We start from the raw sequence: 14478 nt of genomic DNA, 5'->3' as shown, positions 1-14478 counted from the left end.
AATAGAACAGCACATCGACAAAGCTAATAACTTTATAAATTTAAATGCAGCATTAAAATTATCTCTCGCCTGAAAAAGCTATTAGATATTTGTAAAAAAGAAACAAAAAAAACTAAAAAGCCGACATGAGCTTAATTTACTTCGTCGTATCATCCTTATCGATTCGTGAGACTTGCTCGCGTGAATCACATTAAACGTATTGTTATTTTTATGTTTATTACTACCGTTTCGCGAGTCTTCTGGGTTATATATTTGCATATAAAATTCGCTGCGAACACGCGTGGCACAATACATAGATAATACGACACAAAGCACGTACTTACTACGCGTTGAATCGATAAAAGGCGTTAGTTTATCCTGCGTGATTTTAACACGAAATGTGGCAAAAGACGGTACAAGGGTGAGTGTGCTCGGTTAGCAATTACCCTGCACTTGTCCCTTGTACGGTCTGTACCTGTATAATATTATACCGGGTGCCTCGCCTCGCCGCGTCTACAATAACCTGGAACAACGGCTTGGTATCAAGATAGAGTTTCAAGAGGCCATAGATATCAGACATTTTGCTTACCCATAAAATCCCCTGCAGCGCGTCTTCAACGACCATGTTACAGGTATAATTACAGGCATAAACTATACAAGTTATCCTACGCTACTTAAACGTCACGTGTATCCTTGACCTTCTTTTGGCAAGTGTGCGCGGTGCATAATATTGTATTACATTATAATACGATAAGCCCCTGATAAATGTTTTTCAAAGCACGTGGTGATATGCGTATCGTAGGTTATATTATGTCTATATGAACGTGTGTAAGAAACATCCGTTCTTGTATTTTGTCGAAAATCGCGGTGCCGCCTAAAGATGCTGTGTTTAAAAATCGTCTTTCAAACATACAAATTCAACCTTTTTTTTTTCTTATAGCGTTGCGTAATCCTGTATATACACTGTATACATAATAATACAAATTCCCTGCTGCCGATCTTTTCCTACGGTCTTCCAACACGCGTTCAGATTGTAAGTTCTAAATATAGAAGACTGGGTGGGGCATGTAAACGAGCGTCAGAATCTCCTTAGTTTTCTGTACCAAATAAAATCAGCAACTACGAATCCCGTAGGTGCTGTATAATGCAACTGAACAAGCGAATGAAAAAAGGCTGGATAAGTGCCTGTAACGGTAAATAAAAAGATAGAAAAAAAAAAACGTCGAAAATAATCTGAGACATAAAAGTGATAGAATTTTTTTCTAAATGTCACTTTCAGCTGTTTTCATTCTCTTTTTCAATTCACGCCTCGGGCCAGCCATTATTAATTACAAAAAAAAAACAGAAATAAAAATTTACCGAATAATGTATGTACAATTAAAACTTTTCCGTGAATATCTACTCGTTATTTATAACCAATTATTATTAATGTACCGCAATGAACTGTCATTAGTTATAATTAATCATATGTTACACGATTTGAAATTGTATCATGTTTTCTCCACGATTTGTCTAACTTATGTTGTTTCCATTGTTTACAATTTGTTGCCGCAAAGTATAACCAAGGCATGAATAAAAATCAATTAACCAATCTCTCTCTCTCTCTTCCGCTTTTCTGCACTTTCGTCACCGATCTGTATACGTTATACATAACAAGAGGGGAAAAGTCTTGTGGGTTCTTTGCGCATATAAAACAATCGAGGGTAACTTATTGTTAGCATCAGGGCAAATTAACTCCAAATCATTGAACAACACTAAGAGACTGGAAACACAAAGTACATTATAAATAAATTTTTACTTTTATAAAGTATAACACGTATCATGTTGCATCTAAATATAATTCACGATACGCGCACCAAATGTTTATAATCGTACAGTTCTTCTGCAAACTGAATCTAAAAGATTAATCGAACATTACGAAGTCGCTCTGCAACAATCATTGTGATTGTTGGAGTGAAAAGTTCAATTTCTTCAAATAATGAGAACAATCATTTGGTATTAGTAGAACCGAGGGTCTCGCAATAAACTCGATTTGATTCGTTCATCAGGCTCAGAAATATCGATGACAGCTGTATAAAAATTAAACAAATAAATTTTTATCTGTCAACGTCTCTGTATCTTTTCGAATCTAAAGCTTTTATCATTTGCGTAAACTGCAGGAGAAATTTGAGTGAAGAAGTTTTTCGGAATGTCGAATAATATATTGGATTTGTTCATTTTGGTACAACAATCGATAAATTAAAAGTTTCAGAAAGCCGGAAAGCAATACGAAATAAAAAAAAAAAAAACACGTAAATAACGTGACTCAATGTATAATTAATTTATCTCATTTTACAAACTCAAGTTACACACTTGTATTTTATTAATATTTTAACAAAACGGCAACTGAGAAAAAATGCCCAAGTCACAGTCTGCCCGCTAACTTCGTCTCTGGATTTAACACAAAATGCGATGTCAAGTTTGTATAAATCGCTTTTCGTAACTTGATTAATCTTTTTCTTTCTGTCTCGAACGTAGAATATTTCTTGCAAATAGGTACAAGATATAGTGATATAATACACGCAACGGTAAAAAAGATCGCGTACAGAGAAAAACACCAATGAGCCATGGTGTAACATCGCGCATGCCCAGGTATTTATACACATGACTCTATTGGCAATGGCGCAACGATTAAATACAGAAACCGACCCTATGCTGAGAATTTCGTGTGAGTATATCTTCGTCGAAATAAATTCGAGACTTTGATGTCGATCGGATCGTAAGTTCATACACGGAAGACTGTACATTTACATAGACGATATGTATAGGCGATTCGCATTTATTATGCGGAATACGAGCGACAAATATATTCATCGTATTCGCAGAGGTTTTTATTATAACATTGACGTAACTTTGAGGACGTCGTTGTTGCGCTAATAGACTCGTAAGGAAGAGAAAAAACAATATGTATCCGCAGCATGCTGCGGATGCGATCGTTACGCGCAGATTCTAGCTCTTCTGGTTAAAAATGGTAACAGTCGTGCGCAGCGTCCAGCAACAAGCAACGACGATAAGGAGAAGCGAAGCCGAAGCCGTTTGCGGTATTGACACAATCGCGCTGGAATCCGCGAAGACTAAATCAGCAGCATCGCGAGCCGTCATCGCTCCAAAAAAACGCAACATTCGCACACGGATTAATTTCTGCACTATTGTGTATGTGATTAGATTGAGACCGTGAGGAAACTCGGATAGAATTAAGCGTCATCGCCAATTACGACAAGGGCTCAAGTTCGTTAGAATGTCGCTTTAATAATCGAATTTTATTACCACTATAAACGTGAACTGAATATATAATTGCCGTGCACGTATACGCGTAACGTGAATAAGGCACGTGTGCCGACATATTTTATTTTTTAATATCACAAACTAGGCTTGGCCGTAGGATAAAAATTGAAAAGTTAACGCATTGTGTTATTCTGTATGCGTTATATCGATATCGAGTTTCTACAAGTCCTGCGTAAAGAAAATAATTATGAAACGTTTGATGTTGTTCATGAAAATTTGATTTATTATCTTTCGATTTATGTTACGTACGAAGCAGGTTATATTAATCGATAAATGTAGTCACGGCTAATTAAATTCTGCATAGCTAATGGCGTATGATGGATATGATAAATAATGTATGCGCGGTGCAAAAATTATACTGAAAAAATACCCGTACGAGTGATATTCGATCCACAACGGTGCAGGATAAAAAAACAAGCTGTTGAAAAGTTCCTTCTTACATTAGTGGAATCGTGACTGTATTTCAACTTGTTAAAATTGTGCATCCAAAACATTCTCGGTATTTCATTCTTGATTTAAGCTTCACGGAAAGGAAAAATTCGCAGTATCAAATCGCTTGAGAAACTTATTTATTCTCATCGATTTTGCGGATATTATTTTATTTCGGGTACTGATGCAATTTCTGTTGAGCATATGGAAAATAGAAACTGGCAACGAAGAGTGATCAGTAAAATCGGACAGGATTGTAAAACTAGTAGATCTTTTTCTACACACAATTTTGCTAGCGTTGTTCGCCTATAGACAAATTGGAGATAACTAACAGGCGAGAAAAAAAAATTAGACTAAATAAAAGTTTCGCATCTCAAAAATTGCTCACGTCTCCCAAAAAATTCGCAATTAAAGACAATTTTTTAAAAGAATAATTATAAAAATTGTGCTGAATCGTGCTAACTTGTTTTCAAAAAGTGGTGAGCCAACTTACCACACGCCAAATAATGGCATAAAAAAAATCCGGAAAAAACACGTTTATCCGATAAGAGACTAATTAAATTTGTGCATAGATACTCGTCAGGAAAAATACACCGATCAATAGAATTTATACATTCAAGCCGTGGAGAAGCCGCGGCACAGAGAAGTTCTAATTTTTATTGAATTTCAAACTGAGTGATTACCGATCGATCAAATCACGCCTAGAGTGCTTTTACGTATAAACGCAGTGTACGTTCTCATAACATTCAAGTGGGCATCGGAGTAAGTAATCATTAGCACACGAAAAAAAAAAAAAAAATAAATAAAACAAAAAGGGAGAAATAGTAAATAACGATTAGTAACGAATGAGAACCTGTAGTTAGATTTTCTTTTCTCCCAGCACAAACTGCAAGCAGGTATAATCTAACTATCAACGCTACTCCGTTTGTTATTCGCAATGCATCTTACAATTTAAATATCTTTATTATATCGTTATTCGTGTATTCGACAAATTTCAATACTTAAGACGAATATTTTATTACATTATATACATATATTCCTACAAGTATATCATTTTACGTTATCGACCGGGACAATAAATCACGACGACACTTATATTATAAGATAAACTGCGAAACGTTTCACACTAAATTCATCATTTATCGTTTTGGCAATTAATATGCACAACAATAAGCGGTATCAATACCGCGGAGTATAATTGTTGGCGCAACATTCGGATGACTAACAAAACAAACAAACAATCAACAGCACCGAGACCAATGCCAGGGCTTTTGACCCAGACGATAGAGACATTGTTACGTCAAGGTCGTCTACAAATCATTAACGTCGAGAATTAGCGTACTTAGATTGTTATATTATTTATATTCGGTGCTACAACGTACAGCTTCTCCCACTTCGATCAGCGAGCATTCTAATCACCAACTGCAGCCGATAATAATTCACAGGCATCCACGAAATATACCAAATTACGTCGCACAGTAATCAATTTGTCAAATTGATTTTGTACAAGTAAAAATTCGTCCGAATAAGCGGCCTCAAGTTGAAAGGATAACGTTCGGACGTTCATTCGGATGACGTTATGTCGTACGTAGTGTGTATCACAGGATGATCGAAGTGGATCTAAAATAGCACAAGTCGAGTCAGTGACGTAATATTTGGATGGCTCCGCTATGATGAGGAATCAGGTATAGGTGTGGTATAGGCATTCGGGAAGAAGTTTAGCCGGAGCTGATATATCGGGTTGTTTTCGAGTAAAAATTCGTCGAGTAAAAAATACATATACATATATAACATATGTATATATATACATATATATGCAATGACTGCATCGAATCATTTGAGAAGCGACAAGAGATAGTCAAGTATGTGGATTTGATTTCGATACAACGACATCGATAATATATTATCGATAAAACTTGATGGACAAGAAATCTTTTATACCCATGATAATACCTACGATTTTTCCAACGAATGCCGCGCACAGAGAGGGAATTGAGAGAAGAGAAATCTTGCTGCCTCTGAAACGCCGCTGCCGTTGCCGCTCGACGAAACGACAATACATATAACGTATAAAATATATCCTCCAGATGCCGCGATCCTGATTACGCAGGGTTACGTAACGAGAATCGGTTGACCAACGATCGACGGACATGGACGGCAAAGCGGCGTGGCAGGTATCGTGAAATTTCGATAGCGGAGAACAGCTGAGGCAATGACCGTAACAAACGAGCGGTATTTTCGTCGGTCGTTATATTTCGTTCTCCTCGTCTCATCGCGAGTATAACTTGCACCACCTCTCATCGTCGGTGTGAAACGCAACGGCGAGTAAACTTGGCGAAATGAAAGGCAACGCCTTGTGCGATCTTCGGCAGTGAGAGTCTGCCGACATCTTGCAAAGAAACTAATATATAAGGCTTTTGCCTCATCGGTCGATCATCGTTTCGAATGCAAATTTTGCCATTTTTTGTTGTTGTTGTTTTTATAAGATCGTATTCAATTCTTTCGAAATTTTAATTTTTATGAATGTTGTACATTGCGATACGGGAGAGAGAGGGAGAGGCAGGGAGAGAGAGTGACAGAGATAGAAGAAGAGAAAACAACGTTTACGCACGTAATTCCTGAGAGTTCAACATTAAAATAACGTGTAACAAGTCATCACGGTCGGATTTCACATTATTGAGTAAAATATTAGCGATCCGTATCAATTATTTGAATGATTTGATGAAATTCACAAATTCATTATTCTTCGAGAATTCGAGTCCCGCGGGATAAAACCTTAAATTCGATGTGACCAAAGGTTCGCGAAATGTATAATAATACGAAAACTAATAATTTCGATTAGCATTTGTCTAAAAAAAAAAACCAAATATTCATATGTGTTCAAATTTCCAAAGCAAGATTGAATAACAGTTATACACAGGTTTGTCATCGATTAAAATCAATAACTTAAAGCTACTTTAAAAGTCGGTCAAAATGATTCTATAACGAATTTGCTGTGAAAGAAAGCATCGTCAATATCGCGCAAAAATGAATTCCAGATACCGGTTGTTATACGGAAAAGAAATAAACTATTTCTGCATGCTGACTTAGTGCGATTCATCTATATTTAAAGAATAAGTAGATACATGACGGCAAGAAACGTAATGCGGATAAAACTTAGGAAAAAACCAGAATAAAATTACGATAAAAATAATCTCAACGAACGAACGCTCCATGCAAAAGAAAAAATTTCACGAAGAATTTCGTTTGGGAATTGTTACGGGAATAAAAATTCAAGGGCAGAGACTCAAAGACGCGTCCTCGCACTTAGAGACAATAACAGCGTGCATGCCACATTTTTATTACAAAGCCGGCTACGTGTGAAAGTTTCTTTGTTAAATTATAACAGAGACAATTTTACTCCTTTCATACTCTGTCGCTCCATGTACCTAGACGAAAGACAAGCACTCTTTGCGACTTGCATGCAAACTGAGTCAGGTTTTTTCATCAATCTTTGTTCTCATTATTCTACGAGAAGAAGACGACTAAATGCTGCCGGCAATTTTCTTCAACCAAGGAGTTACTCGGCAAAGTTGAAAGAAAAAAAAAAAAGAAAAGAAAAAATAGGGTCTAAGTAAAAATAATTCGCAAAATTTATACCACGTACTTTTTGAATACTAAAATTTTTTAATAAAAACTATTTATTTCAATTTGCGAATAAAAATCATTTAATTTACAGTATTAACCCCAGTTCCATGATTCATTTGATTCCGCTCTCAATTGCCGTCAAGTTTTCTTTTCACTCTTCGAGCCTTACACTGTGGAGGCATACTTTCACATCACGTAGTAAGTTTATAATTAACAACTCAACGATCGCACGTAGCTTTGATGCGCGACGCTGTTCGAGATGCATACGTACTTTTAATTGTAAACGAGATAATATTAATTGGTGTACACAAAGCTGCGCTGTTTTATCGATAATTTAACATCATTATCCAGCCACTTGTCACATCGATGTTCAAGTAACTAGACGAATAATCGACGCATGTTCCAGATGCGGATGTGCGGGGCAACACGAGAATCATCAGGCGTAATATACGGCGTATAAGTATATATATATATATATATATATATACGTGTATAGTAGACTAAACGTTTGTAGTAGCAAACCGCAAATACATGCATAGTTGCAAATTCTACGAAGAAATTAATTCAGACTGTTATCCACTTTGCGAACTATTATATATATTTACATGTCACCGCAGCACGTGCCGTGTCGTTTTTAAAAACGCCAGTTAACCTCGACGCAGTGTTTTTTAATCAACACTCTTCCATATGCACGATGTAGCTAATGCAGTAGCAGAGATAGCTACACTATCGCGTTTTGCTGCTGGGGCGTGGACGAAAAACTTGACATTGAAGGAAGAAAGAAGTTAAAAAGAAACGTAACGTTAAAAATATTGTATCGAAATTTATTTGATCGTTAGAAAGATGATTGCACTGTGTACGCGTACGCACGAAAGCTTCTACGATTCGAAGGTTATATAGCTTAATGATCCTGAATGAAAAAAGCTTTAAAATTACATTGATTACGTGATGTCTTTTGGTAGAGATTGAAGTGGGCGTCGATGCGAGGATGAAAAACACGGTAAAATTAAAGAGACAAAACGAGAAAGTCATCGTCTACCGAGGCCTGACATTGAAACAAACAGTCATTTCGCATTATTAAACCAGCCCCGAGCCAGTCAGATATTCTTTAAAATGAATTAGAAGCAACATATTTATACACGATATGTACGTAGCTCTGAGCGATGGCCACTAATTGTAAGCTAAAAATAATATAATCGATGCGTCGATTAATCGAGAGAAACAAAAAATCGAACACGACTCAACTGAATCGGTATAAATTAATCGATTAACCGATTATTTCGCATTTTCTTGAAACGGTAGACTGGGAACGAAAATTTCGTAAATTTCAGTATGTAGTCTTAATAGCGGAAAATTATTTTGATAATTCATGGTTTCATTAAAAAAATTTTTCAATTTCAGGTAAAAATATTCATTTATCTTTCACTTATTCTATCAAACAGGTACTTAGTAAATGAGAATATAATAATAATTGATACTTTAATCACATAAATTGATATTGTGTTGCGGCGTTCGTGGGAGTAAAAAAGAAAAACCGATTGCGAGAAAGAATAATCGATTATAATCGATTAATCGGTAAAGAATAATCGATTGTTTTTGGTCATTTGGTCATCAGCCCAGCTCATGCAGCTGCAGGCGTGGACGTTAATTCGAATAAAAAGTAGGAATTGCCGCGAACGAAACGGTCGTCGGTATTGTTCAGAGTATAAAGCTGAATTGTGGAAACGTCAGTGTAAGTTGAGCTGCTCGCGGTTTATTGGTCGCGCAATTAAAGAGTGCGACAACTCCGAACGAGTGTCGCGTCGTGTCCGTCCATCAAAACTGTCGACGTTTCCTTGAACCTCGGTGAGGTCAATTCTCAACGAAACGTTTAGAAGATTGATGGAGAAGTTTCTGCCTCGCGGAAAGTCATCGGCACGCTCACGGACAAAATCGCGAAGATTGAGAGAACGGGGAGAAAAAAAAGTATCGAGTAACTTGTCTGTCCGATAATTCATATCGCGATATCGTAAAGCTTTTCATCGGAAGCGATAATGAATTCGTTGCGATAAGGAAGAGAGAGAAGGAAAAACTCGAGGCACAAAGTAAAAAGTATTATCTTTCCTTTGTAGTACATTTACGATTATTATCGTTGTCTTGACAGACTATAACAATAATTACATGTAATCTCTTACAATCGAATGCGGGGGTTAACCGCCTTGTCTTGTAACTAAAGTTTGCACCCGATTGATTCTCCGATACGTAGGTATTACAGTATCTCTTCAAACTATTACCACCCAACAGACTCGTTCTTTTTCAATACCCAATCAACCACTTTGCAGATAACCTTTCATATACTTCGCTCCAGGTGAAGGCTTGCAACAATACCGTGTGTTATAAAACTACGTCATCATTGCCGCGTAATGCGCCAGCTTCGGGAATCACTCGATTTTAAAAGAGTTCAAACCGAGTTGTGCAAAGTTACGGACTGTTGAATCTGTTCCATCATTACTGCAGGCTTGCTTTAAATGTGGGAAGCTGCGAAATTCCACAGAATTGAATAATCCAGATTTCTATGATGAAATACCGGGTAATTTTCCCTGATAACTTGGAACGATTGCGTCAGGATGAACTCTGTTGATACCTCGCGTCAAACGTACAATAAGCTTGAAATTGTGGCGTTATCCGCACATGGACTGTTTACGCCCAGCGTCCCTCCCGACAAATTTTCACTCTTGTGAACGAAAAAGTGTATCCATGACACGTGCGAAAAGTACAGTTAATCTATTAACGACGTGGTGGTGGTCCATAGTCCACCACGTGTCTGCGGTTAGCGGTGTAATAATATACGGTACGGTGCTGTTGCTGTTGGTGCTGCTACACGTGTGGAAGCACAAGGCGGCGCACGCACTGTATAATTCAGGAAGTGCCCATATACCTATCACGCTGTGCCGTTTTAAAACAACCCAGGAGTAACGGCGCACATTTCCCTCTCTTGCAACGAGGCTGTAGCGTTCGAAAATTAAGGTGGTGCGAGACAAAACTTCCAAGTACATACGTACGATGATTTTCTGTCAATTCATATACATCGTTTATACCTGTACAAGTTTCACTGCACCGTATAAGGGTTGATAATCGAATAGCCCGGAAGCGCTTGAATGTATAAGGAGACGAAAAGAACTCTCTTTCAACTTTTTCTATCAGAGGAAGTGAATTTTTAGAAGAAAAATTGCTTTACGAATTTCACAATCAGGTTCGTACTCCAAAGGCAAACGAAAAGTGAATAAGTTAGGCTGAATGCACAACGAACATGTTATTTGATTATGTATCGGTACGTTTTTCATCAGCACGGGGATGCTGATGATAATTAATATTCAATTTTCGGGGCGAGTTTGCGAGTATCATTCGTGAAGAGCCAGTGCTGTATTTTCCTCTAATTAAAGATCTTTCAAAAAACACATTGAAAGCAAATAATTGTGGTCAATTGTGGTAAATTGGTACAAAGTATCGTTCCATAAACTGTTTGAAATTCGGTTTTAACTTGGCGGGTGGAATTGTCCGCAGCTTGTAATTGCACGTGGGCTAATCGTAAGACGTACACGATTGTTTTCAACTATATGCAGCTGCCGAATGCCGATTCAAAGGTCTGCCGACAGACAGTTAAAGCAGACAAGGTGTCACTGTAAAGTAAAAGAGGTAAACAGAGTTCTCTATTTCTTCACCCTCCGTTCGTTTCATCCCCTCCAAGGATTAGAAGTTACAGTTTATTTAACCACCAGCTCCCGTAGCAACACGCTTCGTTTAAATTTTGCCACTGTCCCCGTACATGGCACGCGTTTGCAGTCTGACCACGAAAGGCCCAGAATTTGAACCTGCGCGCGAGATGGAGAATAATCAGCTTTGTCTTCCTCCTCCGTCGTCGTCTCCACTATGTTTCTGAAATGCCATGAATATTCATTCAAATTTCCCACAATGTATACCCGGCATGACCTTCCATCGAGCAGCCAAGAGAGGCGAGAGATTATACTGTAGGCATACCGGGTGATGAAGGATTTTGACGAATTAAGGTACAGGGCATTCCAGCCGAATTCTCGACAAGCTTGAATGCCGGTTAAGAGAGATTTCGGACTTTAGAGTTCCACAGTGAAATTGAGCCCCCCTGTGTGAAACAACAACTTGTCTCGAGTTAAGTTGTTGCACAGAGGGGCTCAATTCGGAAAATCGTATTTCACACTTACTGCTTCTCGTTATCAAAAGTCATAGAGCTTCGAAGTTTCCGAAGTGATGGGGTTTGTGGTCAAAGATTACGGTGGATAAAATGCTCGAGAAAAAGTCAAACGATAATACTATACGACAAATCAAATACTGATAACTGTTCAATACGGTAATCAAAAAAAAAAAAAAAAAATCAGAACGGTCATCTGCTCATAGTCAGTTGAATCAACCTCCTCAACAACAAGAACACGGGTAGCAGAGTATTTGGTTATCGGTACGAGAAGCTCGACATCGACAACCGTGCAACACGATGATACCACAACCGGTACAAAAACGATTCACGTTTTTCCAAGTAACCATGGGTCTGCGATAGTTTTATTCCTCTCTACGCCGAATGATCGAGCTGCGAGGACTCCGACCTGATCAGGCATCTCGATGTCGCCGGAGGTTCGATGATCCTGGAAGAGCACACGAGGACCTTGACACAGGTCCGAGGATTCCAGCAGCGTCGCAGGCCGTGAACCGCACGGACTTCCCTTCCTTCGAGTAGTTGAGCAAGTCCAATCCAGTCCATGGTTACTTGAAAAGACGCGAGTGGCGTTTTGTACCGTCGACAGCGGTGTCTTAAGCTGGTCGACAATTACATCACATTTAATAAATTCCTCTAGTCGTTGGTTCCGGTCGAGACGGTTGTTCCGCACGTCCAAGCAAGGTTGACATCAAAAATCAGCCAGCAGTAGTGGGTGGGATTCCAGAGTTCGGCAGACCTGGTCGTCTCCGTGTTAATTCGTCAAATAATTCATGTTGATCGATCTCATAATCTACGTTAAATATTTACCACTGATATCTTCAATATTGGACACGTTGTACCAATAAACAACACATGAGTCATGCACATCCATTTGCTATTATTTATTTTTGACACGTCCGTATGATTAGACCAAACAAAACATACAATTTTGTATCTTTTAAAGGCAACACATGTTAGAGATATCATCTTTAATCTCTTTCTCGAGCATCGCGTCGTCAAAGTCTACTTAATTTTTTCTAACAATTTTAATAGCTCCTCATACAACTCAACGCAACTTCTAGAAATAATTTTTTCTTTCTTTCTTGCTTTTTTTTTTACCACACCGTCATTATCAACCACTTCCGAATTAAATCGAAAATTGACTGTCCTAGTTGTTAAAAAAAAAGACAAATTTGAAAAAATACAAAAATAATGTCGTCTCCGACTTCGAACACCGATAATGCGAATAATCTCGCGGCATCGCGTGGTTTTTGAATAGTTATGGTGAAATGCCCGGTATGGAGGCCGAGCATGACAGCCTTACCTTGCCACCTGGTCGTCCTTGGGATCAATGAGCTATTTACTTGAAAAGCAATGAGACTCTGCGGGATATTCTCCCGCAGTGGCAGTACGTGTATCCATTACATGCTGCTGCTGTTGTTCTTGCAAATGCGTGTAATTTGGAGCGCAAGACGCGTTTGGTAACAGTCGGAACTTGAACGAACTCGTAATGAAAACGGCAAAACGATGCGCATCATTTACGCGATATGTCGTCTGGTACTGCGACTAAATTGACAACAGTCTGCCATCTGGTAAAACTCGTCGACATTATAGTACCGTGCGTCACGCTATGCAATTCCGTTCAATTAGAAAAAAAAAAACAAACAAACAAAAAACAAGAAATAAAAATCATTCACCACTAATCAGCTGACCGGCTCTACATCGCAAGCGTTTTATTCACATATCTAGACATCGTCTAGGTCGTATACGCGTGTGTAAAGCGTTGGTCATGTAGAGTGTGAACTTCGATGTGCTCGCAAATAGATTTTTCTTTCAGTAATGTTCACTAATAGGTCTCCAATGGCTTACTGTTTTCATCTTTGTTGTTTTTTTTTTGTTTTTTTTTATTCAATCGAAACACGAAACGACTTTCTTTTCCAAATGAAATTTTATGTCCCAATGACTAGCGACGCAAGTGACAAGAGAGACGAAACGATTAACGAACACTGCTAGAGCGTGAAAGAGTATTGAGTTTGAAAGAAATGGACAAAAATTTCGAGGAAAAAATCATTTCGACAGGGATATTAATGCAATAATAAGCGCATGTTGCATAACGATCGTCATCTCATTGTCAGCGGAGCGTCAGTAATGTGAATATAGTGGACCCCTCATCTGACAAGTCTAACTAATATGAAGCCAAATCAGGCGTTTCCTCATCATATGTGAAGTGGTGTCAGATCCTCCGTTCGGACAGCATCGCTTCGTCGTGCAGGGACAACGCAGACAGGACATTGTTCATTACAACTCGTACAACAACTATGCTTTTTAATGTTTTTTAATGCTCTCTTATAACAACGACCGGTCCTTTTTATTATAGGTTTGACTTTCACCCCCGGGGCGTTGAGAATTATTGTACATATATATGTACTTCACACCGCCCTCCTCCTCCTCCTCTTCCGCCTCCTCCTCTACCTCCTCTGCAATATTAAAGACAATTGCAAACGCGCCAAGTCTTGGCTTTAATAGGATCGAGTTGCAAAAAAATTATGAAACCAAAATACTTCTACCGCCGCTGCATTCAGCGTCCAAGTTTGTCCCAAAGCGTCGGGCATCGGTCGGTGCAGACTGCCAATAAATTGCTCATTACACTATACATCGGTTCAGGTACAAGTAGATACGGTACCTCGTATCAAGCAGACTGTCTCGTTTGACGCCGACGAATACGACGTAGATACAAGATTTACCAACTTTATGGACAGTGGTTTAAATTTAGTAAACGGAAGTGAGTTGTAATACTCTACAGGCATTCGCAAGTTATTAAACGTGTGGAATTCCGATACCTCAGCAGCAGCAGCAACGTGGTCTTTGAACGATGAACACACGGTATTACTACAACCTTTTGGCCCAACGCCAAG

The 14478-nt window shown here is 38.5% G+C and overlaps 2 protein-coding genes across 9 annotated transcripts in view; one reads left to right on the top strand and one right to left on the bottom strand.

The window, feature by feature from the left end:
* Window positions 1-14478, top strand: part of GAPcenA (GTPase activating protein and centrosome-associated) — a 40330-nt gene that overhangs the window by 581 nt on the left and 25271 nt on the right. The window lies entirely within an intron of this gene.
* The window catches only part of LOC124215230 (EEIG family member 2), a 51938-nt gene that overhangs the window by 28235 nt on the left and 9225 nt on the right, over window positions 1-14478 (bottom strand). The window contains exon 1 of one of the 7 annotated variants that reach the window (XM_046618368.2): window positions 12888-13087. The exons of the other annotated variants lie outside the window; for them this stretch is intronic. The gene's annotated coding sequence lies outside the window, so the exon portion shown is untranslated. Of the gene's footprint in view, window positions 1-12887; window positions 13088-14478 lie in introns of those variants that run through there. 7 annotated transcript variants of the gene reach the window in all.

This window comes from Neodiprion pinetum, chromosome 3 (genome assembly GCF_021155775.2).
Source record: "Neodiprion pinetum isolate iyNeoPine1 chromosome 3, iyNeoPine1.2, whole genome shotgun sequence".
In the NCBI taxonomy this organism is placed as follows: domain Eukaryota; kingdom Metazoa; phylum Arthropoda; class Insecta; order Hymenoptera; family Diprionidae; genus Neodiprion; species Neodiprion pinetum.
The sequence above is the reverse complement of the archived record's forward strand: the minus strand, read 5'-3'. Positions and strand labels throughout refer to the sequence as shown.